The sequence below is a fragment of the Artibeus jamaicensis genome, unplaced genomic scaffold (assembly GCF_021234435.1).
Source record: "Artibeus jamaicensis isolate MK-2021 breed Jamaican fruit bat unplaced genomic scaffold, CSHL_Jam_final scaffold_378, whole genome shotgun sequence".
Classification (NCBI taxonomy): Eukaryota; Metazoa; Chordata; class Mammalia; order Chiroptera; family Phyllostomidae; genus Artibeus; species Artibeus jamaicensis.
The window spans coordinates 1494233-1521553 of NW_026522044.1; positions in this window are offsets into that span (position 1 = coordinate 1494233).

The following is a 27321-nucleotide window of genomic DNA, read 5'->3' on the forward strand; positions in this document are numbered from 1 at the left end:
ACTTTACATCCCCATGGATATTCTGTAATGGCCTCTTTGTACTTTTTAATCCCCTCACCTCTTCACCCATTCGCCCCCACACCCCTCCCATCTGGCAACCATCAAAACGCTCTCCACACCCATAATTCTGTGTCTGTTCTTCTTGTTTGCTTTGCTTTTTTAGATTCAATTGTTGATAGATGTATACTTATTGCTACTTTATTGTTCATAGCTTTGATCTTCCTTTTTGTAAATAAGTCCCTTTAGCATTTCATATAATAATAGTTTGGTGATGATGAACTCCTTTAGCTTTATCTTGTCAGGGAAGCTCTTTATCTGCCTTTTGATTCTAAATGATAGCTTTGCCAGGTAGACCAATCTTGGCTGTATGTCCCTGCTTTTTATGACTTTTAAAATTTCCTGCCAATACCTTCTAGTCAGCAAACTTTCTTTTGAGAAATCAGCTGACAGTCTTAAAGGAATTTCCCTATAGGTAACTAACTGCTTTTCTCTTTCTGATTTTAAGATTATCTCTTTATCTTTAAAATTTGGCATTTTAATTATGATGTGTCTTAAAGTGGGCCTCTATGCATGCACCTTGTTCGGGACTCTCTGTGCTCCCTGGACTTGCATGTCTGTTTCCTTCACCAAATTAAGGAAGTTTTATTTCATTATTTTTTCAAATAGATTTCTAATGTCTTGTTCTTTCTCTTCTCTTTCTGGCACCTCTATGATGTGAAGGTTGGAATACTTGTAGTTGTTCCAGAGGCTGCTTACACTATCCCTGTATTTTGGATTCTATTTTCTTCTTGTTGTTCTGATTGGTTGTTTTTCGGTTCTTTATGTTCTAACTCATTGATCTGAGTCTTGGCTTCATCAACTTGACTGTTGTTTCCCTCTTAATGGCTTTTTATTTCAATTAGTGTATCCTTCATTTCTGACTGGATTTTTTTATGCTGTTGAGCTCCTCGCTAAATTCCTTGAGGATTCTTATAACTAGTGTTTTGAACTCTGTATCTAGTAGGTTGCTTATCTCCATTTTTTAGGTCTTTTTCTGAAGTCTTTGATCTGTTCTTTCATTTTGGCCATGTTCTTTGTTTCCTCATTTTGGCAGCCTCCATGTGTTTGTTTCTATGTATTAGGGAGAGGTGCTATGACTCCGCATCCTGGTTGTATGGGCTAATGTAGTAGGTGTCCTATAGGGTCCAGTGGCACAGCTTCCTCTATCACCTAAGCTGGATATTGGAGGTGTGCCCTTTGTGTGTGTGGGCCAACCCTCCTCTATATCCTCCTCTTGTGGTTGAGCCTTGGCTGCTGTTGGCAGGACAATGGGATGGATTAGCCTAAGCCAGTCAACTGCAAGGACTGGCTGTGACCACTGATAACCAGTCTCTGCATTCTGTGGATGATCAGCTGTGCGGGGGTAGGGTGGTGGTGCTCCGACATGGTCTGTCGCTGTCTACTGGCTTCACAGGCTCTGGGGTTTCCCAGGTGTGTCAGGCCAAGGTCAGCCCTGACCTGTGATTTTCCCAGGGCCACTTTGCCTGAGCTATAAAGCAATCTGAGATGGCTGCTACTTGTGCTGGGCTTGGAGATTCCCAGGCAAAATCAAGTTGTGAATCTAGGCTGGCTGCTGCTAGTGCCAAGCCTGGGGCCACTTAGCAAGAGGTCAGGGGTTTGGGACTCACTGAGGTTGGCTATTGCTTGTTTGAGAGGACTCAGGAAGTTGTGAAGCCTGAGCCAAGACCGGTCATTCATATGGAAAAGCTGCTGGGGTGAGACGTTAAGATGGAGTCCTTGGGGATCTTTATGGTGGAGCAAAGTGTTACCCAGGTTGATGGAGTCTTAGATATGGTATTCACCTGCCAGTTCTGTCAGCCTGTGGTGAGAGGGTTCAGAAAAAGGACAGTAGCCACTGCCTGCCTTCTGTTTGGAAGAAATCTGCCCACCCCCAGCTCTCAACTTTGATGTCAGACACTTCAGTTGCTCCCTGTATGCTATTGGTGCCTTTAAAACTTCTACTCTAGTGTTGGAGCACAGAGGGAGTCTGAGTGAGTCTGAGCAAGTCCATGTGTGGGCTCTTTATGCATAACTGCTTGGATCTCTAGAAGTTTCTTCCACTGGCTCAATCCCTGCTGGGTTTTGTATCAGAAGTTGTGGGGATTTATCTTCCTGGCACTGGAACCCGGGCTGTGAGGCCTGGTGTGCGTCTGGGACTCCTCGCTTCCAAGATAACCCTCCCAAATTTTTATCTACCACATGTGGGTGTGAGAGCAGCCTGTTCTGCCTCTCTGCCCCTCCTACCAGTGTGGATGGATGTGGTTTCTTTATTCATTAGTTTGTCAGACCTTCATGCAACTTGATTTCTGACAGTTCTGAATGATGGTTGTTCTATATTTTAGTTGTAATATTGATTCAGGTCTGCTTTAGACATATAAATTTAGACAACAGTTTGTGACAATACCTGAAGGGTGTGGATAGCAGAAAAACAATAGAAGTTTACCCTAGTCACCCAGGTAAGAGAGACCTGTTTCCAAAATGTCATCCTACTCTGTCTTATATTTTATGGTCAGAGGGGTCCTCAGGTCATCTGATTCCATGTACAGCTGACCCTTAATGTGGGTTTGAACTGTGTGGGTTCACAGTTAATTAGATTTTTTCATTAAATACTGTAAATATAGACTTTTCCTTTAAATACTGTAAATATTTATTCTTCCTTATGATTTTCTTTTCTCTAGCTTTATTGTTATAATATAATATATAATATATATAATATACAAAATATGTTAATCAGTTGTTTATGTTATCAGTAAGGCTTCCAGTCAGCATTGGGTTATAAGTACTTATGCTTCTGAGGAGTCAAGTGTTATATGTACATTTCCATTCTTTTTAAAAAAGATTTTATTTGCTTATTTTTAGAGAGGGGAAGGGAGGGAGAAAAAGAGAGAAACATCAGTGTATAATTGCATCTCAAACACCCCCAAGTGGGGACATGGCCCAAAACCCAGGCAGGTGCTTTTGACTGGGAATTGAACCAGCAACCTTTGGTTTTCAAGCCAGTATTCAATTCACTGAGCCACACCAGCCATAGCTATATGCACATTTTCAACTGAGCAGGGGTTGGTGCCCCTAACCCCTTTGTTGTCCAAGGGTCAAGTGTAGTTCTTTTGAGTCAGGTCACAACATTCTAATTTTACAGGTGAGGTATCTGAGGCTCAGAATTAAAAAATGAATTTCAAATGACTAAGATTCAGAAACAATAGTTTTACTAATGTTGGACTGATATCCATTAAGAACTAGATAAAACATATTCCTTGAAATGTTCTAAATTTATCACTTGTTATTTGCACTAGAGTCTGTTAAAGTATAATATTTGTTATGTTTTCTACATGAAAAACTCTAAGTAGATTTCAGTCTGAAGTTCATTTATCATGCCTATGGGGAGACTTGACCATAACTAAGTCCAGGCAGCCATTAACCTCCTGTTCACATGAATTGTACACATAGAACCTAGTGGGAAAAAAAAGAGGACATGTGTATTGAACTTGAACTAAACCTGCCAGTTTCTATTTCCACTATGCCCAGCACTGAGCTGGAAGGCTAATAAATAGAAGAATGACTGTGGGTATGTGGTTGTCACTAAATTTTTCAAAAATCCTATTGAGCCCTGGCTGATGTGGCTCAGCGGATTCAGTGCTGGCCTGTGAACCAAAGGCTGTCAGTTCCATTCCCAGTCAGGACACCTGCCTGGGTTGCAGGCCAGGCTCGCAGTAGGGGGTGCATGAGAGGGAACCAAACATTAGTGTTTCTCTCCCTCTCTTTCTTCCTCCCTTTCCCTCTCTAAAAATAAATAAAATCTTTTAAAATACAAAAATAAAAAATCCTATTGATTGCTACTAGAATTACCAAAGGATACCCATGTTGCAAATGGGAAGAAGATGCTCGTGTATAAACATGCTTCAAGAAGCAGATATAGGAAGGCAAGACCAGCACCATGCTGGAAGGGAGTCTGAAAGGAGGTAGCAGCAAAATAGACACCCACAATGGTTCCTGGGAGTTCAGGGGGGCTGCAAACTGGCAAATATTCAATATTTAAATATATTTCTCAATCATTTCACAGAACTAAGTGTATAGTTTGAACCCCTGAAATATTTTTAATTGGCTTCAATTTCTCAAGAACTTTGAAAATCATTTTTTCTTTTTAATCCTGAGTTTATAATATATTAAAGTGCTGCAGTTTTGAAAGAAATAAGTTTAATCTCTAGATGCAGTCAGCTTAATGATTTAGAAGTAAGTTCAACTGTGCTTCTCTATGAACTGTCTCTGACCTTGATGACTTTACCAAGCACTATCAGTCCTTGTTTTTAAACTAGGGTGTATTGCCCTCTTTACTCCTTTAAATAGTAAACACACTACACTAATGATATATAAATTTGAAAAAGGAAAACATCATTTTGTGTTCCCGCATTGTCAAATTAAGAACAATTTTATGTATATCCTTTTCCATTCTTTCACACATGCATACACATTTTTACATTGGTGACCATAGTGACTGAATGTCCTGTTTTTACACTTAACATTATTTGTGGCACACATTTCTACATTTTTACATAATCATCACAAACATTGTAAAGAAGTGCTTTTCAAGATTTTGCAACTCCCTACCTCTAGTTTCTTAGTTCTCAGTCCTTTGTTTTTGTTTCTTCTCAATCTGCATAAAATTTGAGGAATAGATTTTATTCTGCTTGCTGGTTTTATGCTGCTTAGCTCAAGTCATCAGACATAACTTTTAGCTTTGCATTTTGATCAGGCCTCTTTCAAAGTGTTGTGTCACTGTAGTTGAATTTCAATGGCATCAATTTCAACTACAAGATTGGAGATGTGTATTAGGGCATTCTAGAAATGCTGGTTTCCAGTTCTTTCCTGTTGGGGAAGTGCCAGATAGCACAGCTTTTACTGTAATAGGTCTGTACAGACTGCAGCTGGCATGCCACGTGGGGCTGGAGAATTGTGAATTCAGTTACTTTGCACCCTCCCTTTGATTACCACAGACAGTGCCTGTCCCTGGGATTTATCAGCAAAGTTTGGCAGGAAATCAGGCAGGACAATAGTTAGAAAAATAGAAGTCTGAGGGCTGTGGGGTTAGAATTTGACTTTGGAGTTTGAGCAGAGTGGTGGTTGGGATGGAAGAAGACAGCAGAATGATGCTGTATACATGACAAGAATTCTCCAGACTTTTAGAAAAGATCCAAACAGTCATTTAAAAAGGAATTTTCTTCTTTATGTCACAGACTCTTTATTGAATCTTATAAAAGCTATGTACATTATTTTCTCCCCTCAAAGCTAGGCTCTCATAAATACAAAGTATTGTATTTGATTCCTCATAAGCATTCCTTAAGCAACCTCAGGATGAAGAAGCTCATTTTGTAAGGAAGATGTGGGAGCAAAGAAATGGTTGTACCAGTATTTCCAAATACTTTCCATGTGATTTTTTAATTTCCTTCTTGAGAGGAATTTCATATTTTATTAGGGATTTTCTGCTTCAATTAAATAAATGGTGATAATAGTCCCACAAAGTGTGGAATTGCTGAGGAAAAGGGGTTAAGACTCTGGACTCTATGTTCTGACTTCATGGGCTCAGATTCAGATTCCTAGGTAAGGTATTTTTATCTCTCCAAGCTTTAGTTTCTCATCTGCAAAATAGGAGCAATCATTCTAAAGTGTGAGGATTAAATAATAGTTATGAAGCACATTGTACATGCATTATGTATTCAAGAAATATAGCTAGTATTATAATTTTTAAGATTCCAAGATAAATTCCATATACCTCTTTAGGTCCATGAACCAAGTAGCCAAATAACTGGCATGCATAAGACTGGAATGGAAGTGGACATTTCAAAGCTCTAAGTGAAATCAGAAGTGGACTTTTATAAATAAGTGGATTCTGCAGGTACTAGCAAAGACAGACATTTATATAACCCTTGCCTTTTTGAAGATTCCCAGGACTTGGCTAATATTTTATGAAGTTCAGTTTGATAATTTGCAGAATAATTGTGTTCAGGTTTACATGCATATTTAACAAATGTTGTATGGATAAGGTTACTAAGTTTTTCAAGATGAGTGAATAGTGGCCAGAGCCTTTGTTTCATTAATTGTAGGTTGCAGGAACTGTCTAGCAAGAGGATAGTATCCAGTGTGATTTTGAGGGACAAGCAAATGTTCATTATGCAATGAAAATTATAGCTTAAAATATCTAATTCTGCATGTGTGACAAGTATAATTCATTAACACAATTTTGCATGTAACACAAATTGAGGCAGGTTTATCCTACAAAGGGTGCATTTCAGTGTTGTTTCCATTTGAAACATGTTTTCTCTGTGGTCTCCTGCAACTTCTTCAATTCACCATCACAGCAGTGATCACATTGTTATTATTTGTTTCATTGTCTTCTCTGATATCATATAAGCACTGTGGGGGAGGGACTGACTTTGTCTTGTTCACTATTTTATTCCTGCATGTAGCACTGTGTCCAGCACTTAGTCTTCAATGAATACTCACTGAAAGAAAAACAGCCTAACACCAGTGGAATATTAAACAATGTAACATGGTGGTTAAGAGCTTGGCCTTTGCAATCAGTGAGGCTGGCATCTATGTCCCAGATGTGTTGCTTGTGAGCTGTGACTGCTTTGGGCCAATTATTTAATCTTTGTAAGTTTCATTTGCTTATCTGTAAAATGGTGCTAGTGCTAACTAATCCAAAGGGTCATTGGGAACATTAAATAAAATGATATCTAAAATGTTCAGAATCATATATGGCATGAGATAAATATTCTATGAATTGTAACTATGATAATATTTTAATTACAATATTACTCAAAATGCTAATTGTTGACTATAAATTGTTTGTGGGGAAGAAAGGAAAGTTTGAATAAATGGCTTATATTTCAACAAAAATGGAAAGATTATACAAAATTCTGAAAATATTGAAAATTGATTGAAATATTCCCAGGAATAGAGTTATCTGAGGGGACATTTAATAGGATTAAATAAAATATTACTTTTATTAACTATATAGTACCTCCAGGTCTGAAAGTGCTAACTAGATGTTACCAAGAAAAGTGCCTGATTTTTACACAAGATGTATTCATCCTAATCACATGGCAGAAGCTCATCCTATATGCTTCAGGGAAGAATTTACTCCTTAATTCATTACACCTTTTAGTCAGGGAGCTATTTTTCATGTACAGCAGTTGTATCACTGAATTTTGACAGACAGCATTTGAGTCTTCATAGAAATTCCTATTCAACTATAAGGGCTTGTGTTTTGGTTTTCAGCAGGTTCAGACTCTTTTGCCTTTCATTCATTAAGGCCCTTTCTACTTTGTGGGGAGACACCTCATCTATAGTTTTAGTTGTATTTTGGTGCTCCTTTGTTCCTTCATTTAGAGTTTCTCTGATTGTCCATGAGTTGCCAGGCTCTGGATTTCTACCTTCATGTATGTTAAACAAACTTAAAAAGTTAGTGGGACTTCATGGGGCCCCTATATCTACCTATCCAGTTTAGGATTTGATGACAGCACAGAAAGGGGAAATGTCTTGTCTAAGTTCAGAGTGCTGTACAGTGAGAGAGTTGGTGCCAGATCCTAGGTCTCCAGATGCCCTGCCCAGTCAGTGCACCTTCTGATAATGCTGGAGTTTGAGAAGTGATTCATTACCTCCCACTACACTGACTTGGTTTTTAGTCACTTGTTTCAGGTATGAAAGGCTATGCTATGCAGATGGAAAGAAGGACACTGATGACTCAGGTCAGTCCTAACAGACTGCTAGGCACAGGGTTGGCTCACGCTGATTAGTATCAATGTTGTGTAAAATAGTAGGAAGAGCTTAGAAAAAACAACTTGGTTGGATCAACTGGCATTTTATCAGGTTATTTTCCAAATCATTATTTAAACAACAAGTTTGGGCTGATGATATGCAGATGAATGTGCAATTTATATTCAAGTACATGATAAGAGTATAATATAAATAACAATGTCCTCGTAATGTCACCAAGCAGAATTTCTGGTGATAACTGGTTTACTCATTCAAGTCTTTTTTTCCAACAAATATTTATGGAACACCCACCATGAACTGGACATTGGACATATTGTGGATTTAAAGATGAGTGAGAATTGAATGAAGAAACTTGGAATCAAGATGCAGATTGGGATTGGTGTTTTGTGGTATACTAAGGAAAGACTTCTGGTGAGCATACTGTGCATATGAAAGCCTGAAATGAAAGTCATTCTTTTTTTCCCCTTGTAATTACTTTACTACTAATTGAATGTTTTATTTAGATGATGGTAGACTTACATACAATAGTAAGAACTAATACAGAGTAATCTTTTTTATTTTTGTTTAAGTCCAGTTGTCTCCATTTGCCCCCCACTACTCCCCACACCCCAGCCATCCCCAACTCCCACCCTTGTTCCTAGCCCCCTTTGGCCTTGTCCATGTGTACTTTATACATGTTCCTTGATGACCCTTCCCCTTTTCACCCATTATCTCCACCCCCCAACCCTGGTTACTCTCAGTTTGTTCTTTCTTTATCCCTCTTGGAAACTCATATATCTTCCAGCTAGCCTTTCAAATGAGGCAAAAAACTTTGTCCTTTTAAGGGTTAAAGAATCATAATATCATGAAGCTAGGATGTGATTGTCAATAGAGGAAATTATATTTCCTCCTCTCCAGGAACTACTGGTCTTCAAAGGAATTTGTGGCTTGGCTACGGAGAAAGGGTTATAAGGCTTTCTATGAGTTTGGTGAGAACTGACTGCCTGTGTTTCTACCTGTGACTCATTTTAGCCACACTGACCTCTTCGCTGTTACTGAAACAACTCAAGTGCTATTCTGCCTCAGAAACTTGTTTGTTATTCCATCTGTTAGGGATGTTTTGTACCAGGGTATTCATTTGAGTTGCTCTTTCACATCATTGGACATATTGTACTATGCCACCACCTGCCTACCTTGACCCTGCCTACCACCACATTCATCTGAAGCCAAACTACTCTGAAGTAATCATTCGTTAGGGAATCTTCCCAACCACTGGATATGCCCCATGTTGCAGGCCTTAACCTCTACTTAATGTTTGTTGTCAAGCTCCCAGTGTGTTTCATCCTCTTATCAGAATTCCATTCTATAATTACTGTTGTCTGCCATAGCCCAGGAAGTCTTCATAGCTTGATGATCTAGACTTTCCTTAGACTGGCCAGTCTCACTGACCAATATCCATCTGATCCCCTTACCAGAGTATCCCAACTTGTGATTCTGGCAGCTACTATTAACAAAAGGCTGCAAATGTATGGTATTGTGTTTTTAATTGGCTTCAGTGGCTGGGTGTTTGATTATATACCTCACCTCATCCTCAACTGAAACAGCATTTTTTTTCACCTGTGGGAAAAAGTCATCAGCTAGTACTGAAAGGCACAAAGAAGGAACTCAAGATCACTTATAACTCTGAAATTCATAGATAGCTACTGTGAACATTTTATGTTAATATGTATCAATGTGCATATATACAATTATATTAGGGCTACCTTCAAAAAGCACATTAAATATGATTAGTCCTCACTGTCTTAAACATTGCCACTCTTGTTTAAAGTATCATCATTCTATGCAGCAGAAAGAAAGAAGGAGCTACTACCCTTTGCAACAACAAATGGATGGAACTGGAAAGCATTATGCTGAGTGAAATAGGCCAGGCATTGAAAGACAAATACCATATGATCTCACCTTTAACAGGAAGCTAAACAACAAAACAAACAAGCAAACAGAATAAAAACAAAGACACTGAAATAGAGAACAAGTGGGCAGCTACCAGAGGGGAGAGGGAAGGGAATTTAAGGGGGAAAATGGGGAGGGATTTTGAGGAACAAGTATGAAAGACACAGAGATGAGGATTGGGGGGGGGATGGGAGGGAGGTGGGGAGATGGGGCGGGGGGGCTGGGATGGGAGAAATAGACAAAAAACTGTACTTGAAAAATAACTAAATAAAATTTTAAAAAATATCATCATCTCTTCTCTGGAGCATAACAATAACCTCCTAACTGGTATACAATCTTTCTTCGCCCTATATCCAGAGTGATCATTTTTAAATGTTCATGAGATCATGTCATTCCTTACTCACAAATGTCCAGTGACTTCCCATTATACTTTGAATAAACCCACCCTGTACGTGGCATATGAGTACCCCTGGTTCCTGTTTCCCTCTGTTCTCTCATTTATTATGACTCTTCTTCTTGGTGACTCATTTTAGCCACACTGACCTCTTCGCTGTTACTGAAACAACTCAAGTGTTATTCTGCCTCAGAAACTTGTTTGTTATTCCCTCTGTTAGGGATGTTTTGTACCAGGGTATTCATTTGAGTTGCTCTTTCACCTCATTGGACATATCTGCATAAGTGGTATCTACTATATCTACTCTTGTATCTAAAATAACACCCTCTCTTGATACTGCCTATTCCTTGATTTGCTTTATATTTAGCACTTATCCTCTACCACCTATCCTCACCTGACATCATTATATATAGATATATAGATAGAGGTGCCTATATATAATATTTAGGTATAGGTATCTATATAGATCTATAGATATATATATATCTATATAGATATATTTATATCTATAGATCTACATAGATATATGAGGTTTGTCCAGAAGGTATCTAGTCATGTAATGTGAAAAATAGAGACATTTGTTGAAGACCATACAAAATATAAGAAACATTGTACATAGGACAATGATACCTCATTCCACTTCAAAGTAGGCACCTTGGGAATTCACACAGTTCTCCCTGTTGACTTCAGCTACCCTGTCATAGTTTCCTTAATCTCATCAATGGTCTAAAATCTCTTCCCTTTCAAAGGTGATTTTAGTTTTGGGAAAAGCCAGAGCTCACAGGGTGCCAAATCTGGACTATAGAGGGGCTGAGCCACCTGGGTGATTTGATGTTTTGCTAAAAATCTCTGCATGAGACATGATGCGTGAGCAGGCACATTGTCATGATAAAACTGCCCATCAGCAGTTGCCCATAGCTGCAGCCTTCTCAATCATCCTAGTAGTTTTGGTGGTGGAATGTTCAAGCATCGCACAAAGTTTGATGCAAATTCATTGCTCTACTGTCTCAGTTATTTTTAATGTGATGGTCACACAGTACATATGCTCACTCAACACTATCTTCTTCCCCCACTGAGTAGTACAGTGAACTCACCATTATTCACACATGCACATTCCAGTCCACTTTCCTTAGCTACTAGGTTACATTGATGTCATACAAACTTTTCTTATTATATTAACAATGACTACACTGTTTGTGGACAGACCTCATATATATAGATATCTATATAGATATATACATAGGTTTACAGATGTTCTTATGGAACAATGCAAATTAATAAATAATAATATAGGAATAAACTCTGTATCTCATGTACTCACAACTGTAAACCTACTTCTGCCCAACTCATATATATGTATATATGTGTATATATGTATAATATGTATACTATATGTATATATGTTTAGTGTCTGTCTCCTCTAATAAACTATAAGCTTTATAATGACAGAGTTTGTTTCATTTATTGTTTAAAAATTAACAGTGTCTGGTATGTGGTATGGGCTCACAAAACATCTGTTGAAAAATCCTGTGAAAAATATAAGTATCATTTGCCATTTAGTAAATAAATTTTACACTTGGACTTCCGCCAAGATGGAAGTATAAGTGGAAAAACTTTGCTTCCTTGCACAACCAAATATAAAAACAATAAAGTTTTAACAATAATAAACGCAATCAAACACACAAAAATCAAACAATACGGAGTCCGAAAATAATGAACCGCTCACTGGTTTAGACCAGTGAGAGCAGCAAAGCCACCAGCAGAGCTGGTCTGGCAAAAAAAGATCCCCCAACCTGGGCGGTTGGCAAGCAGCCTAGGGCTTGGATGCCAGGTGCCGCGTAGCTAAGAAAAGATGCAGCGTGGCTGGCTGTCTGATGTCATGCATTTGTACACAGATAAACCAGTGAAGAGGTGAGCATTGAGACAGTGCAGGCCCTGGAGTAGGGCAGCAGGCTTGCACATTTGCGCTCAGATAAACAGGCAGGGGCAAGCGGTGAGGCAGACCAGTCGAATGGAGAGGATTACCATAACTCCCTCTCTGACCCCGCCCCCACATACAGCATCACAAACCAGCAACCTGGGTGGCCCCCGCCGTGGTGACCACCTAAGGCGCCACTCCTCATACCTAACAGGCATGAACAGATCAAAACATGGCTCAAGAAAAACTCAGAACTTCAGAGCCAATAAATCTAAGTGATGAAGAAATAGCAAAACTTTCAGATGCACAGTTCAAAACACTGGTGATCAGGATGCTCACAGAACTGGTTGATTTTAGTCACAAATTAGAGGAACATATGAAGGCTAAACTAATTGAAATGAATGGAAATGCAAAGGAAACCAATACTAATGGAAAGGAAACTGGGATTCAAATCAAGAGAGCAGACCAGAAGGAAGGAAAAAATGACCAAAGAGAAAAATATGAACAAGAATTCAAAAAAAAATGAGGAGAGGCTTAGGAACCTCCAGGACAACTTTAAATGTTCCAACATCCGAATTATAGAAGTACCAGAAGGGGAAGAGGAAGAGTCACGAGTGGAAACCTTATTTGAACAAATAATAAGAAAGAACTTCCCCATTCTGGCAAAGGCAATAGACTTCCAGGAAATCCAGGAAGCACAGAGAGTCCCAAAGAAGTTGGACCCAAGAAGGAACACACCAAGGCACATCATAATTATATTAGCCAAGATTCAAATGAAGGAGAGAATCCTAGAAGCAGCAAGAGATGAGGAGATAGTCACCTACAAAGGAGTTCCCATCAGACTGTCAGCTGATTTCTCAAAAGAGATCTTACAGGCAAGAAGGGGCTGGAAAAAAGTATTCCAAGTCATGAAATCCAAAGACCTACAACCAAGATTGCTCTATCCAGCAAAGCTTTCATTTAAAATGGAAGGACAGCTAAAGTGCTTCTCAGATAAGATCAAATTCAAGGAGTTCATCATCACCAAGCCCTTATTATATGAAATGTTAAAGGGACTTACCTAAGAAAAAGAAGATAAAAAAGATGAACAGTGAAAGGACAGCAAACTCACAGTTATTAAGAACCACACCTAAAACAAAAGCAAATTAAGAGGACAGATAGATCAGGAGTGAACCACAGAAATGAAGATCTCATGGAGGGTTAGCAACAGGGGAATGGGAGAAGGAGAAGGGGGGAGAAGGTACAGAAAATAAGTAGCATAGATAGTAGATAGAAAATAGATAGGGGGGAGGGTAATAATAGTAGGGGAAATATAGAATGTAAAGCACTTGAGACACATGTTCATGAACTAAAGGAAGGGATGGTGGAGGAGGGGTGTGCAGGGTGGAGCGGAATGAAGGGGGGAATAGAAGAAATATAATGGCATAATCATTAAAATAAAAATATATTAAAAATAAATAAAATTTACACTTAATTGTATGTTAAGGAGACTCTTTTATATGTGTAAGCACTGATACACATGATCGACTCTATGCTTGCATATTTTAAATATTCTTCATAGTTGTCTATTACTATCTTTTGAGGAATGATAAAATTGCCTGAGAAACAACAGAAAGGTTTGTGTTTTTGTAAAAATATTTTTAGTGTTTACAACTGGAAAATAGTTAATATTCAGAATACAAACAGTAAGTGCAGGTGATTAATAAAAATGGGTAAAAAATATCAATAAGTACTTTGCAGAGAAGAAATATAAATGTTCCACAGACTTATTTTAAAATTTATTTTTTAAATTTTATTTAGTTACTTTTCCATTACACTTTTCTGTCTATTTCTCCCATCCCAGCCCACCCCACCCCGTGCTCCCTGCCTCCCTCCCATTTCCAACCCCATAGTTCTTGTCCCTGTGTCCTTCATACTTGTTCCTCCAAATCCCTCCCCTTTTTCCCCTTAAATTCCCTCCCCACTTCCCTCTAGTCCCTGTCCCCCTGTTCTCTACTTCAGTGTCTTTGTTTTTATTCTGTCTGCTTGTTTGTTTTGTTGTTTAGCTTCCTATTAAAGGTGAGATCTTATGGTATTCGTCTTTCAAAACCTGGCCTATTTCACTCAGCATAATGCTTTCCAGTTCCATCCATGTTGTTGCAAAGGGTAGTAGCTCCTTCTTTCTCTCTGCTGTATAGAATTCCATTGTGTATATGTACTACAATTTTTTGATCCATTCATTTACTGATGGGCACCTAGGTTGCTTCCAACTCTTGGCTATTGTAAATTGTGCTGCTATGAACATTGGAGTGCATAGATTCTTTTGGATTGGTGTTTCAGGGTTCATAGGATATAATCCTAGCAGTGGAATTGCTGGGCCAAAAGGCAGGTCCATTTTTAGTTTTCTGAGAAAATTCCATACTGTTTTCCATAATGGTTGTACCAGTCTGCAATCCCACCAACAGTGAAATAAGGTCCCCTTTCCCCCACAACCTCTCCAACATTTGTTTTTTGTTGCTTTCTTTATGATAGCCATTCTGACTAGTGTAAAGTAGTACCTCGTTGTTTTAACTTGCATCTCTCTGATAGCTAACCATGTTGAGCATCTCTTCATCTGTCTGGGATCTTCTGATGTCCTCCTTGGAGAAGTGTCTGTTCAAGTTCTTTTCCCATTTTTAAAGTGGGTTGGTAGTCTTCTTAGAGTGGAGTTGTGTAAGTTCTTTGTATATTGTGGAGATTAAACCTTTGTCTCAGGTATCATTGGCAAATATGTTTTCCCATACAATGGGTTGTCTTTTTAATTTAATACTGTTTTCTTTAGCCACACAGAAGCTTTTTATTTTGATGAGATCCCTTTGTTTATTCTTTCCTTTATATTCCTTGCTGTAGGGGATATATCAGTAAAAATGTTGCTGCGTGAAATATCTGAGATTTTCTTGCTGATGTTCTCCTCTAGGACTTTAATGTTTTCAAGGCTTGTATTTAAGTCTTTTGTGCACCTTGAATTTATTTTGGTGTATGGTATAAGTCTGTGCTCAAGTTTCATTTTTTTGTATGTAGCTGTCCAGTTCTCCCAACACCATTTGTTGAAGAGGCTATCTTTACTCCATTTTATGTTACTGCCCCCTTTGTCAAATATTAATTGATTGTAGAGAGTTGGGTTGATTTCTGGGCCCTCTGTTCTGTTCCACTGGTCTATGTGCCTGTTCTTATGCCAGTACCAGGCTGTTTTGATTACAGTGGCCTTGTAATACAGTTTGATATCAGGTATTGTGATCCCTCCTACTTTGTTCTTCTTTCTCAAAAGTGCAGCTGCTATTCGGGATTGTTTATGGTTCCATATAAATTTTTGAAGTGTTTGTTCTATGTCTGTGAAATATGCCATTGATACTTTAATAGGTATTGCATTGAATCTGTAAATTGCTTTGGGTAGTATGGACATTTTGATGATGTTAATTCTTCCAATCCATGAACAAGGCATGTGTTTCCATTTGTTTGTGTCTTCCCTGATTTCTTTATTCAGGGCTGTGTAGTTTTCTGCATACAGGTCTTTTACCTCCTTAGTTAGGTTTATTCCCAGATATTTTATTTTTCTTTTTGCTATATCAAATGGGATTTTTTCCTTGATTTCTGCTTCTGCTGATTCATTGTTGGTATACAAAAATGCCTTTGATTTCTGGATACTGACTTTGAAACCTGCTGTTTTGCCAAATTCATTTAATTTGAGCAGATTTTGGGTAGAGTCTATAGGATTTTCCATGTACACTATCATTTCATCTGCAAACAGTGACCGTTTTGCTTCCTCCTTTCCTATTTGGATGCCTTTTATTTCCTTTTCTTGCCTGATCGCTGTGGGTAAAACTTCCAATACTATATTGGATAGAAGTGGTGAAAGTGGACAACCTTGTCTTGTTCCTGATCTTAGTGGAAAAGCGTTTAGTTTTTGCCCATTGAGTATGGTGTTGGCTGTAAGTCTCTCATATATGGCCTTTATTATTTTGAGAAATGCTCCCTGTATTCCCACTTTTCTAAGTGTTTTTTTTAACATAAATGGGTGTTGTACCTTATCAAAAGCATTTTCCACCTCTATTGATATGATCATGTGATTTTTGTCTTTGCTTTTGTTTATGTGATGTATTACATTTATTGATTTGTGAATATTGAACCATCTTTGCATCCCTGGGATGAACATCACTTGGTCATGGTGTATGATCTTTTTGATGTATTGTTGGATGCGATTTGCCAATATTTTGTTGAGGATTTTAGCATCTATGTTCATCCGTGATATTGGTATGAAGTTTTCTTTCTTTGTTGTGTCTCTATCTGGTTTTGGAATTAGGATGATGCTGGCTTCATAAAAAGTATTTGGGAGTTTTCCATCCTTCTGGATTTTTTGGAATAGTCTGTGAAGAATAAGAATTAGCTATTCTTTAAATGCTTTGTAGAATTCTCCTGTGAAACCATCTGGTCCAGGGCTTTTGTGTGATGGGAGTTTTTTGATTACTGCTTCAATTTCTTTTGCTGTTATTGGTGTGTTCAGATTTTCTGTTTCTTTTTCATTGAGTTTTGGAAGATTATATTTTTTCAGAAATGTGTCCATTACCCCTAGGTTTTCAAATTTCTTGGCATACAGTTCTTCATAGTAATTTCTTACAATCCCTTCTATTTCTGTGGTATCAGTTGCAATGTCTCCTCTTTCATTTCTGATTGTGTTTATTTGAGTCCTCTCTCTTCTTTTCTTGATGAGCCTACTTAGTGGCTTGTCTATTTTGTTTATCTTTTCAAAGAACCAACTCCTGGATTCATTGATCCTGGATTGTGCTTTAGTCTCTATGTTACTTAGTTCTGCTCTGATCTTAGCTATTTCCTTCCTTCTGCTTGCTCTGAGCTGTGTTTGTTGTTGTTCCTTGAGTTCTTCCTGGCCTAGGGTTAGGTTGTTTGTTTGAAAATTTTCTATTTTCCTTAGTTAGGCCTGTATTGCTATAAACTTCCTTCTCAGGACTACCTTCACTGTGTCCCATAAGTTTTGGATTGTTGTGAGTTCATTTTCATTTGTTTCCAGAAACTTTTTGATTTCTTGTCTAATTTCATTTTTCACCCATTGGTTGTTTAATAACATGCTATTCAATCTCCATGAGTTTGAATGTTTTGGGTCTTTTCTTTTGGGGTTGGTTTCTAGTTGCAGTCCCTTGTGGTCAGAGAAAATGCTTGGTATGATTTCAGATTTCTTGAATTTGTTGAGGCTTGTTTTGTGTCCTATCATGTGGTCTATCTTTGAAAATGTTCCATGTGCATTTGAAAAGAATGTGTATTTAGCTTCTTTGGGATGAAGGGCTCTACATATATCAGTTAAGTCCAATTCATCTAGAGTGTTGTTTAACGTCGCAATATCTTTGTTGATATTTTGTTTGGAAGATCTGTCCATTTTTTTTTCTTTGCTAAAAATACTTTATTTGTTTCCCCGTTGCTTATAGAATCCTTAATCTGTAAATACAATTCAAGATATTTACTAATGTATCTTTTTTCAGACCTCATTAGACTATTGGCTCACATTTGCCCATTCCTATAACAAATATTTACGTATCCTGGCATACATGTCACCGTATACTTCTTTGCCTTTAATTATATATTTTTCCTGCTTTAAATCTCCTCAAATATTGTTCTTACCTTACTTCCTTCATGACTAATTTCAGGTTTAGTTTCTTTTTTCAATGAATTAATTTATTATTAAATTATTTTTCAACTACAATATTCTTTCTTTTACTCACTTCCCAGCCCGCCACCCCTGAGCCCTCACCTCCCTTCCCTTTCCACCCCCCTTAGTAGTTGTCCATGTGTTCTTCATGTTAGTTTTTGTAAATCCTTCCTTTTTTCTCCCTGAAATTCCTTCCCCTCTCCCCTCCGGTTGCTGTCCCCCTATTCTCGATTTCAGTTTTGTTGTTTTTATTTTGCTTGCTTTATGTTTTGTTATTTAGCTTTCTGTTAACGGTGAGATCATATGGTATTTGTCTTTCACTGCCTGGCTTATTTCACTCAGCATAATGCTTTCCAGTTCCATCCATGTTGTTGCAAAGGGTAGTAGCTCCTTCTTTCTCTCTGCAGCATAGAATTCCATTGTGTATATGTACTACAATTTTTTGATCCATTCATTTACTGATGGGCACCTAGGTTGCTTCCAGCTCTTGGCTATTGTAAATTGTGCTACTGTGAACATTGGGGTGCATAGGTTTTTTTGGATTGGTGTTTCAGGGTTCATAGGATATAATCCTAGCAGTGGAATTGCTGGGTCAGAAGGCAGGTTCATTTTTAGTTTTTTTAGAAAATTCTGTGGAAGGGATTTCAGCCTGTGCACAATTTGGGGGACTAGTCGCCAGATGTACAGTGTATCTGGGTGAGTGCCTGACAGCGCCTAGGCCAAGGTTCAGTGCCCAGAAAGCTCCCTCCCTTGGATTTTTCGGCCAGGACCTGCCAAGAGGCCCAACCAGAGGGGAGCAGAGGAGATTTCAGCCTGCAAACAGTTTGGGGATCCAGTGCCTGGCTGGCAGTGTATCTGGGCGAGTGCCTAACGGCGCCTGGGATAGTGTTCAGCACCCAGACCTCCCTCCCTAGGATTTTTCCCTCAGGACCTGCCAAGTGGCCCAATCAGAGGGGAGCAGAGGGGATTTCAGCCTGCACACAGTTTGGGGTTCAGCGCCTGGCACGGTGCTGCTCCATCCCTAGGATTTTTTGGCTGAGGTTGGCCAGGGGACCCAGACAAACACAGGAGAAGGAGGGATACACACCACACAGCATGCCATGACGTGCACACAGAGTTTCTAGGTCGGCGCCCAGTCCTCAGATCAACTCCCAGTTTCCAGTCCATCCCCCTCAGACTATCTGGAAGCCCCAGGCACTGAGGGGTCCTGGGGAAAGAGCTGAGACCCTCGACCCCCTCCTTTTCTGGCCAAGCAAGGTGGGGTGCCAGGAGAGACTTGTTTGATAGAGTTTGCGGAGAAGGCGCTGAGGACAAAGGGCCCCAACCAAGGACTCTGTGGTTGCTAGCTCAGGAGAACTGAGAGGTACAGCATGGGGCTCTGAATCCAAACGACAGAACAGTCTGGTCTGCTCCACACCCAGCTTGGCAGTGAACCCGAGATTGGCCAGAGGGCCTAGAGCTTCCCCACAGAATGGTGGCAGGTCTGTGCTCAATCCCAAGGGAACCAGGCAACTAGGCCGGTGCAGGCGCCCACAAGCACTGCAAACCAGCCCATGGCGGTAACTCCTGGGAGGGGAGTGCTGTGAGGAAGACCTAGTTCCCCATTGTAGGGAGCTGGGGGAAAGGCACCAAGTGTCTGGCTCCTGAGAGGGGCTGGCAGAAAAAAATCACAAAAATCGACCCTCAGTGAACTGCAGCCAGAAATACTGGTTCGGCTAGTTTGAAGCCAATAAGTGACATTTCCTTTTTTGTTATTGTTTTTGGGGTATTTTTTTTGTTTGTTTGTTTCTTGTTTTTTTATTTTACTTTATTTTATTTTTATTCTTTCTTTTTTTTTTTACTTTTCTTTCTTTTTCCATTCCTTTTCTTAATCTTTTTGCTTTTTTAAAATAATCTGTTATTTCTTTTAAATTTTATTACTGTTTCATCTTTCCATACTTTTGTCCTCTTTTCTCGGATATTCTGTTTTATTTCTTCTTCTTTTCTTTCTAAACTTATTGCTCTTTCTTCCATTCCCCTACCATTTTTTCTTCTTTCTTCCTTTTATTTCTTTTCTTGTCATTTCTTTCTTTTACCCACAAGAGTCACAATCAACTTGAAAATATGAAAAGACCAGAGCTGGACCCATAGAAGAGGCCTCCCAATAGTAGAGTCAGAGAGACAAATTGCACATTGTTGTAGGAGAGAAGCCAAAAAGTTGCTGCATATTTGAGTAGGTGGAAGCAGAGAACAACAGTATAACCAAAAGAGGCTGCACCACTGAAATTCACAGGCATTCCACCACAAAGTTCACACCATAAACCCAGGGTGTCAAAACAGATTAATCTAAGAAGCTGAGGCTAACAAGAAGAGTCTCACAAACAATGGGAAGACAAAGAAACAATCCCCAAATGAAAGGAAAGGAGGAACCCTCAGAAAGAATGTTAGGTGAAATAGAGGCAAGTCACCTATCAGATACTGAATTCAAAGCACTGGTTATGAGGAAGTTCAAAGATCTTACAATGAGCTACCATAAACTACAGGGAGCTATAACGGTCTCACCGTGAACTATATCAACATGAAAAAGGAAATGGAAACTCTCAGCAAGGGCCAAGAGGAAATGAAGAATACAATTTCTGAATTAAAAAACACAGTAGAAAGCATTAAAAATAGGGTAGATGAAACAGAAGATCGGATTAGTGAATTAGAGGACAAAGTAGAAAGCATCTCACAGAAAGAACAGGAAAGGGAAAAGAGGCTCAGAAAGAATGAAGAGGGATTAAGAGAAATGCAAGACAATATGAAACATAATAATATCCGAATAACAAAAAAATGAAACTTAGCAACTTAATCCATACACCAAAATAAATTCAAGGTGGATAAAAGACTTAAATATAAGCTGTGATACCATTAAAATCCTAGAGGAGAACATTGGCAAGGAATTCTCAGATACTTCACGCAGCAACTTTTTTTACTGATATGTCACCTAGAGCAAGGGACATAAAGGAAAGAATAAACAAATGGGATATCATCAAAATAAAAAGCTTCTGCATGGCTAAAGAAAATAGTATTAAAATAAAAAGACAACCAACTGTATGGGAAAACATAATTGCCAATGATACCTCAGATATGTCCATTTTTGACAGTGGGGTGTTAAAATCCCCTACTATAATTGTTTGCTGTCAATATCTTTCCTGAAGTCCTCTAAGATTTTCTTTATATATTTGGGTGCTTCCTATGTTGGGTGCATATATATTTACTATGTTAATGTCTTCTTGGTGGATTCTTCCCTTGAGTATTATGAAGTGACCTCTGGGTCTCTCTTTATGGCCTGCTTTTTGAAGTCTATTTTGTCGATATGAGAATTGCTATCCCAGCTTTTTTTTCTTGTCCATTTGCTTGGAAAATTTGTTGTCAGCCTTTCACTTTTAGTCTGTAATGGTCTTTTGTCCTGAGGTGAGTCTCTTGTAGGCAGCATATGTGAGGGTTATGCTTTCTTATCCATTCAGCTATTCTATGTCTTTTGATTGGAGCATTTAATCCATTTACGTTTAAGGTTATTATTGATAGGTATTTATTCATTGCCACTTTTGTACCTGTGTTCCTCTCTGTCTCCCTCTTTTTCTTTCTTTCCTTAAGGCAGTCCTTTTAGTATTTCTTGTAGGACTGGCTTGGTGGAGGCATATTCTTTTAGACTTCTTTTGTCTTGGAAGCTCTTTATTTGGCCTTCTATCTTGATCGAGAGCCTTGCTGGGTAAAGTAGCCTTGGTTGTAGGCCTCTGGTTCTCATTACTTGGAATATTTCTTGCCATTCTCTTCTTGCTTGGAGCATTTCCAATGATTAGTCAGTAGCTAAGCTTATTGGGGCTCCCTTGTATGTTATTTCTTTTTTCTCCCTTGCTGCCTTTAAGATTTTCCTTTGTCTTGGAATTTTGCCATTTTGATGATGATGTGTCTTGAAGTGGGCCTTTTTGTGTTCCTGTTGATTGGGACTCAATGTGATTCCTGGATTTGTGTGACTTTTTCTTTCATCAAATTAGAAATATTTTCCATCATTACTTTTTTAAGTAAGTTTTCTATCCCTTGCTCTTTTTCTTCTCCTACTGGTATCCCTATTATCCAGATATTATTACATTTCATATTGTGTTACATTTCTCTTAATCCCTCTTCATTTTTCCTGAGCCTCTTTTCCTCTTCTTGCGCTTTCTGGGAGTTTTTTTTACTTTGTCCTCCAACTCTGATCCGATCTTCTGCTTCATAAATCCTGCTTTTGATTCCTTCCTCTGTGTTGTTCATTTCAGAAATTGTATTCTTCATTTTCTTGTGTCCCTTGCTCATAGTTTGTATTTCCTTTTTCATGTTGATGTAGTTTGCAGTGAGTTCATTGTAGTTCCCCTGCCGTTTCTGGTAGCTCATTGTGAGCTCTTTGAACTTCCTGATAACCTGTGGTTTAAATTCAATATCTGATAGCTGGCTTGCCTCCATTTCATCTAGCATTCTTTCTGAGGCTTCCTTTTTTCTTTAGTTTGGGTATTGTTTCTTTGTCTTCCTATTGTTTGTGAGACTCGTCTTGTTATCTTCAGCTTCTTAAATTGATTTGTTCTTGCTTCCTGAATCTATGATGTGAATTTCTGTGGTATAATACCTCTGAGATTCAGTGGTGTAGTCTCCTTGATCTCCCAAGCTTACTGATCTTGGGGTGTTTTTTAAGTTGGTTCTGTGTTTGTCTTTGGGTTTTTACTGTTTTGAAGTTTTTCTTTTGTGGGTCCTCCCCACCAGCTGGTTAACTGATGGTCCCTTTGTCCACCAACTGTTGTAATTTGTTGTGCTGGTGACAGCAGGTTGTGTTGAAGCTAGTTCTTTCATGTGTACAAGATTTTGAGGATTCCCTTTTGCTTTTGTTCAGTTTGTACTGGGTAATTTCTCCACTCTTTAATTGTATTTCCAGATAGGTCTTGGTTTGAGGTTTGTGTGGTTTCCATTCCTTCCTTCCCCTTCTTCTATTGTTATTGTTGGTTGTTTCTTTGTTGTTAAGTTTTGTCTTCCAGTGGGTATCCTGGTGTTCACTGCTTCCTTCTGCTCCTTTTTTTGTGATCATTTGGAGGGGAAGGGAAAATGGTTTATGACAGCAGGAGAGTATTCTATGATATTTACAGTAGCAGCTGACAGAAAAGAGACAGGAGATCTTTTGGCTCTGTATAGTGTAAACTGTAATCTTCAAGCCAACTAGTCTCTTATAAAAAAGGATGGACAGAAGATAAGACTTTTGTTTGGGAGGGAAGACTTGTGTGTTGGATCTAGAAAGCAGTGCTAATGTGGGAGGTCAGATTCTGAGGTAAGGTGAGAGTAGAGGGTAGTAAATAAGTGTAGTGTGTGAGAGAATAAAGTTAACCACTACAGTAATAGAGTTCAGGAAACTGTTAAGTGGGCTAAGATCTAGGAGATGTGTTATGAAGTACTTACAATTGTATGGATCTGCCTCGTGCACTGATAAGCAGTGCCCGTGGGGTCATGGATGAGACATGAGACAAATTCACACAGACTACCAAATCCTATGGAGGAAAAGGGTCGGCACAGCTACTCCCTCAAGGGAGGAGAGCCTCTGGACCACCTGGCCACCCTCTCAAGGGGAGAGTGGCTTGGAGCAGCCTGGCAACTCACTCAAGGAGAGAGTGCATTGACCCTTACCTATACAGGCTTTTATTGTTTTTGTTTTTGTTTTTTACACAGGACTTCTGGTATAACTTAGTAATCATATTCAGGCACTAAACATTAGATAGTATACAAAGAACCATTAGGGCTTCTCCTAAGTCAGGGTCTGTCAGCTAAAAGGCTATAGAACTTTGGGAATATAAACTCACTGTTTGCTCTGGCCTTTGTCATTTGACTAAAAGCATTCTCAGCAAAGTAGGTTTCACAGGATAGTTAGGAATTCTTTCTCATGCCAGATCACCCGGGGAACTCACCATACCCAGCATAAGGCTGCACCACCCTCAGTCATTGTTTCCAGGCTTAAGTCAGGCAGAGGAGGCCGATAGCCAAGAAATTCTTGGATACTTCTCACAGACAGACTGAGTACATAGGCTTTGTCAAAGCCAGGGGGTGAGAATCCATCACCCCTTTTCTCCAGAGCCCCCAAGTCCTTCCCTGGGTCCTCCACATGATCATGCCTGTCTTAGGTGATTTTCCCCTTGGGGCATCTTACTGGTCATTGGCTAACTGATCAAGCATTGGAGGCCAGTTATGGAAAAAGGAGCAGAAGCTGCACTCCTGCTGGGGAGATAAGCTTTGCCTTCTTAGTGGCTTATGGTCCGAAGGTCGCTCACTCAGCCTTAGCCATGGGGGGGGGGGTTCAGCTCCTGAAACAAGGCAGGGTGATCCCCAACATAGAACAGCTATTATTTACAATAATAGTGGAGTGACAATCATATGACAGAATCTATGTGATCTGGATAAGATGAATAGGGGGTATAGAACTTTGAGTAGTGTGCAAAAGGAACACAAGTGATGTGAAGGATAGTAAACTAGCAATACATTGTGGAGGAGAGAACAGGGGAAACCTGTCAAATGATACAATATAACCAGCCAAGCAAAGAAGAGTATACAGAAAGAAGAGGAATACAAAGATACTATTAAAATAAAATATGTAAGAATAATGAAAAATAATAATAATACAATTATGCAGTAACTTGTAATTTCTTTATTATAGCAAAGTGAAATTTATCTCTCTGTTTCTACTATTGGGATGTCCCCTCTTTGGGTCCAACTCTGGTATTTTCTCAGTTCCACTTTTTTTTTCCTCACTTGTGGGGAAAAAAGGCAGGAGAAGGGAGGAAGAAGAGATAAGTTTGGATATAAAGGAAGAAGGAATAAAACAAGAAAGAAAGAAAGAAAGAGATGAAAAAGGTATTGAAAGATAAAACAATAATAAAATTTACAAAAATAAAAGATTACTTTAAAAAAAAAAGCACACCTCTTGTTGGTTTCAAACTGGCCAAACTGTTTTTTCTGGTCTCACTGGCTGAGGGAGGCTGAGGAGCAATTGGTGTAACCTTTCTCCCTTCCCAACGTGTACTCAGTCAGTCTTGTGAGCACTTTCCCAAGAGCTAGTCTGGCACCTTTCCCCAGCACCCCACTCAGGGGATCCAGGTCCTCTTCAGAGCACTCTTTGCCTAGGGGTCATCTCCACAGGCTGGGGTGCAGGTGTGCATCCCAGGCCAGGCTGCCTGGGTCCCACAGGTTTGGGCAGGAACCCTTCCCAGTGCTATGGGGGGAAATGCAGGGCCTTTCGCCTGGCTGGGTGAGAAGTAGGCCGAGTGGCTGTCACAGGAGAATCCCCCAAACAGTTTTTCTTTTCAAGAAATTCTTCCTATTTGAGCCTGCCACTCAGTATAGCCCAATTCTCCCGCCAGACCAATGACTATCGAGGTCAGAGCCTGACTCCCAAGGACCCTTCGGCAGGCCTGCATCTCCCAAAGAATCCATGGTAGCCCTGGTGCCGGGAGCTGGACACAGGCCGAGGCTGCCACTGCCCCTCTCTCCTTGCTGGTCTCTGGGACCTTATTGTCCTGCAACCATCTCCTTACCATCTGGTTTTTCAGTGTCTGGTACAATTTCTGGTCTCTTATTTTCGTATATGCTGAGGTACTGTTGACTGTTTGCTTTGTTCCTCCATAGATCAGCCAGGTTTTTCTCCTGTGTAGGGGGAAGTGAAATCCACTCCGTCCTACTCTGCCATCTTCCCAATTGATGTTATTCATTTAATCATTTGATTTTCAATCTTCTTTACACCTCAAAAATTATTTTTAAATGTTTTCATGGCATATGCCCTCCTAATGCCAGAGGTAGGCTACATAGATTATTTGCTTGCTGCTGTCAGATTTTAGAAACTTAAGAGGTTCTGAGTTGACTCGTTTTCTTTATTCTGTGTTTGAGTATAAGAGAAGACTCAGAAGAAAAGTTCATAACTGAACAAGTCTTAATGAGGAAATTATGCTGTTGAACAAAATCCAGTCTAAAATGTATTGTGCTCCTAAGTTGGAGAACAGTTTTGCCTTAACAAAAGTTTGCACATCCATTTGGAAGCTGTGTTTCTTTGATGCATTTTATAATTTAATAGCTTTAACACAGGCTTTTCTGCAGACTCAAATATACAGTGTATTCAATAAAATGTACACATACTTTCAAAATCAATATTTATTTGTAAACAATTTTAGAATTTCAACATCCTGCAGCAATGTAGCCTAAGGAAGCAACTTTTTACCTTCCACCTCTCCTACTCTTTAAGCCTGACCTATACTCACATGTTTTTCTCTTCTGTACCCTGTTCTCTTCCATGGGAATAGAGATACAAATCATCTCTTCCTCCAATTTATGTTGCCTTGAAATTGTTGCATGAATTATTCCAATTTCAAATTCCTGTCTGCAAAGTGTTGACATCTTAGTCACATTTAGTAATATTACAATTACTAACATTTCCTAGTACATTAGTACCAGGCAACTAGTACTAGTAACTAGTACCTAGGTACTAGGAAATAGTACCCAGTACCTTACTAACATTTCCTAGTGCAATCTTTTTCTTTTTATTGTTTTTGGTTTATTTCCAACATTCTAAAAATGTTGGGAAAACCCCAGATTATTAAACCTAAAATGTACACATATCTGGTTATCTTTCCTGGAAAGTAAATGAAATTTATAGGATCCTCTTATACTCCAAAAAAGTGGCCTAGACCTGAGATTTTTATTAGTTACTAGATACAATAATTTAAAAAAAAATTTAAGAGGGCTATGTGTTGTTTATAGAAAGGTTTAGAAAATGCAGAAATATTTAAGTGGAAAAGTAACAATTGCTCATAATTCCACCCCACCCCCAAAGAAAAATACTGCTAACATTTTGACCAGTGTCATGACAGATATTTTTAGTAGAGTTGGAACCCAATGTAAATATAGTTTAATATTGTACTTCTTCATTTAACAGCATAAGTATTTTCTATATTACCAAAACTTCTTAAATATTCAGTATTCCCTTCTTCTCTGTGGTTTTCCTTTTCATGTTTTCAGTTAGCCATGGTCAAACATGGCCCAAAAATGTTAAGTGGAAAATTCCAGAAATAAATAATTTATCAGTTTGAAATTGTGTGCCATTCTCATTAGCATGATATAATTTGGAGCCATTATTCTCCATCCTGCTTGGGACATGGATCATCCCTTTATCCAATGTATTCAACACTGTATATGCTCCCAGGTCATTAGTCACTTAGTAGCTTTCTTGGTGATCAGATAAATTGTAGTGGTTATATTCAAATAATCTTTATTTTATTTAATAATGGAACCAAAGGATAAAAGTAGTGATGCTGGCAATTTGGATATGCCAAAGGGAAGCCATAAAGTGTATGCATGTATAGTAAAAACAAAACAAAACACAGTATATACAGGCATATCTTGCACTTAGCAGATACTGCTTTTAAAGAAACAAATTAAAGGTTTATGGCAACTCTGTATCAGGGGTCTATCAGTGCCATTTTTCCAACAGGATTTGCTCACTTTGTGTCTCTGTCATGTTTTAGTAATTTCACAGTATTTCAAAAGTTTTAATTATTATTATATCTGATATGG